At 57.3% G+C, this 2,500-nt stretch overlaps 1 non-coding gene across 1 annotated transcript in view; it reads right to left on the bottom strand.

The window, feature by feature from the left end:
- LOC126222503 (small subunit ribosomal RNA) overlaps positions 1-1,072 on the bottom strand; it is a 1,907-nt gene extending 835 nt beyond the window's left edge. Inside the window, exon 1 of the ribosomal RNA XR_007543400.1 lies at positions 1-1,072. This exon is cut by the window's left edge and continues 835 nt beyond it. This is a non-coding gene — a ribosomal RNA (small subunit ribosomal RNA).
- Between the last annotated feature and the right edge of the window lie 1,428 nt (positions 1,073-2,500).

Genomic DNA, 2,500 nt, shown 5'->3' with positions numbered 1-2,500 from the left:
CGTTCTTGATTAATGAAAACATACTTGGCAAATGCTTTCGCTTCTGTTCGTCTTGCGACGATCCAAGAATTTCACCTCTAACGTCGCAATACGAATGCCCCCGCCTGTCCCTATTAATCATTACCTCGGGTTCCGAAAACCAACAAAATAGAACCGAGGTCCTATTCCATTATTCCATGCACACAGTATTCAGGCGGGCTTGCCTGCTTTAAGCACTCTAATTTGTTCAAAGTAAACGTGCCGGCCACCGAGACACTCAATAAAGAGCACCCTGGTAGGATTTCAACGGGGTCCGCCTCGGGACGCACGAGCACGCACGAGGCGGTCGCACGCCTTCGGCTCGCCCCACCGGCAGGACGTCCCACGATACATGCCAGTTAAACACCGACGGGCGGTGAACCAACAGCGTGGGACACAAATCCAACTACGAGCTTTTAACCGCAACAACTTTAATATACGCTATTGGAGCTGGAATTACCGCGGCTGCTGGCACCAGACTTGCCCTCCAATAGATACTCGTTAAAGGATTTAAAGTGTACTCATTCCGATTACGGGGCCTCGGATGAGTCCCGTATCGTTATTTTTCGTCACTACCTCCCCGTGCCGGGAGTGGGTAATTTGCGCGCCTGCTGCCTTCCTTGGATGTGGTAGCCGTTTCTCAGGCTCCCTCTCCGGAATCGAACCCTGATTCCCCGTTACCCGTTACAACCATGGTAGGCGCAGAACCTACCATCGACAGTTGATAAGGCAGACATTTGAAAGATGCGTCGCCGGTACGAAGACCGTGCGATCAGCCCAAAGTTATTCAGAGTCACCAAGGCAAACGGACCGGACGAGCCGACCGATTGGTTTTGATCTAATAAAAGCGTCCCTTCCATCTCTGGTCGGGACTCTGTTTGCATGTATTAGCTCTAGAATTACCACAGTTATCCAAGTAACGTGGGTACGATCTAAGGAACCATAACTGATTTAATGAGCCATTCGCGGTTTCACCTTAATGCGGCTTGTACTGAGACATGCATGGCTTAATCTTTGAGACAAGCATATGACTACTGGCAGGATCAACCAGGGAGCTGCGTCAACTAGAGCTGAGCAGCCGGCCGCCCGGGAGTGTGTCCCGGAGGCCCGCGCGAACACGCAAGCGTCCGCTCAATTATTCTGCAAACAGGAGGAGGCTGGGCTCCCCTGCACGATACACCTCGAAACCCTCTCAGGTCCCGGCGGCGCGCAGCGCCGTCCTAAGTACTTGGTCGGGTTCGAGAGAGGCGCAATCGCCCGGAGATAGGCGAGTAGACGCTTTCAGTGCGACCACCCGTGCTCCCAACTGAGCTTGCCGCTGCCGACAGAGGCCCGGGAGCGTGCTGTCGTGGTGTTGCCGGCGGGAGACAACACGCGGCCACAAACAGTGACCGGGCAGCTCCAACGCCAGCGCCACAGAGGGGCAGAGCCCCACTTGGGTGCCAAAGCGAACTCTCCCAGCACAGCGCACGCGCCAACACATCCGCACAGCTGCGATACAAACCACCTGCGAGAACCGCGGGGGCGACCGAGCAGCAGACGGCGTCGCGGCGCCGAGTGCCGGGCGGCGGCGCATCCTCAACGCACACAGTCCTCAATCGGACCAGCACACTGCAGATGTCCACCGCGCTTCGCACCGGGCCCGGGAGGACCCACTTTGGCCGCACGGCGCCGCGCGCTGGGTGCGCCGGCACGCAGATGCGCCGCCTGCCGCGTCCGTCAGCCGGCGCGCCTGCCACTGGGCGCCCCCACCAGCCGGCTGCCGCGCGTGCGCCCACGCAGCGCGCGGCCAGCACGCCGGGCGCCCCCCCCTCACCGGCCGGGGACGGTCCCACCCAGCCACCGCCGCGTATCGCTTCATACCCACATGCCCACTCACGTTCGTGGGTATGACGGGTGTCGCTGAAGCAACCGGTTAATACCTGTACCGATCGTCGATATCAACGATTCACCTCCAGCGCGAACAACCGCGCAACAACGGATTTCCAGTTCATTTGCGTAACTTGGGCAGCAAACGTAGACGTCCATCTACATTTGCGAATTCAATGGGTCTTGCATGCCTGGATGTTATGAGTCACGACACGCCACATCAGTCCACATACATGCTGCGACGTATGCACGAGAGAACACGTGGAAGGTGGCCCGCGTACGTATGCCGATGCCATTGCACAGCTGCGAAGCTCATTGAACACGCAAACTCCTGACTGACGAACTAGAGGCGACAGGGGAGGGGGGGGGGGGGCGATATACGTCTTATAGCAGTACACATTACAGTGGATAGCGGGACCATGTGGAACGTACGCAACACTCGCTAGATGTTGTGAGGGTAGGCACCGTAACATGATTCAATACGCAGGACACCAGAGTGTGCGCGCAGCGAACTATGTTGAGAGGGTTGCGATTAGGCAACGCTACACGAATTTCTAGATTCATATAACAAACAATTACGTGGGTTAGGTTAGGGCGCAACGTGGGTTAGGTT

The sequence above is a fragment of the Schistocerca nitens genome, unplaced genomic scaffold, assembly GCF_023898315.1.
Source record: "Schistocerca nitens isolate TAMUIC-IGC-003100 unplaced genomic scaffold, iqSchNite1.1 HiC_scaffold_236, whole genome shotgun sequence".
Classification (NCBI taxonomy): domain Eukaryota; kingdom Metazoa; phylum Arthropoda; class Insecta; order Orthoptera; family Acrididae; genus Schistocerca; species Schistocerca nitens.
The sequence above is the reverse complement of the archived record's forward strand: the minus strand, read 5'-3'. Positions and strand labels throughout refer to the sequence as shown.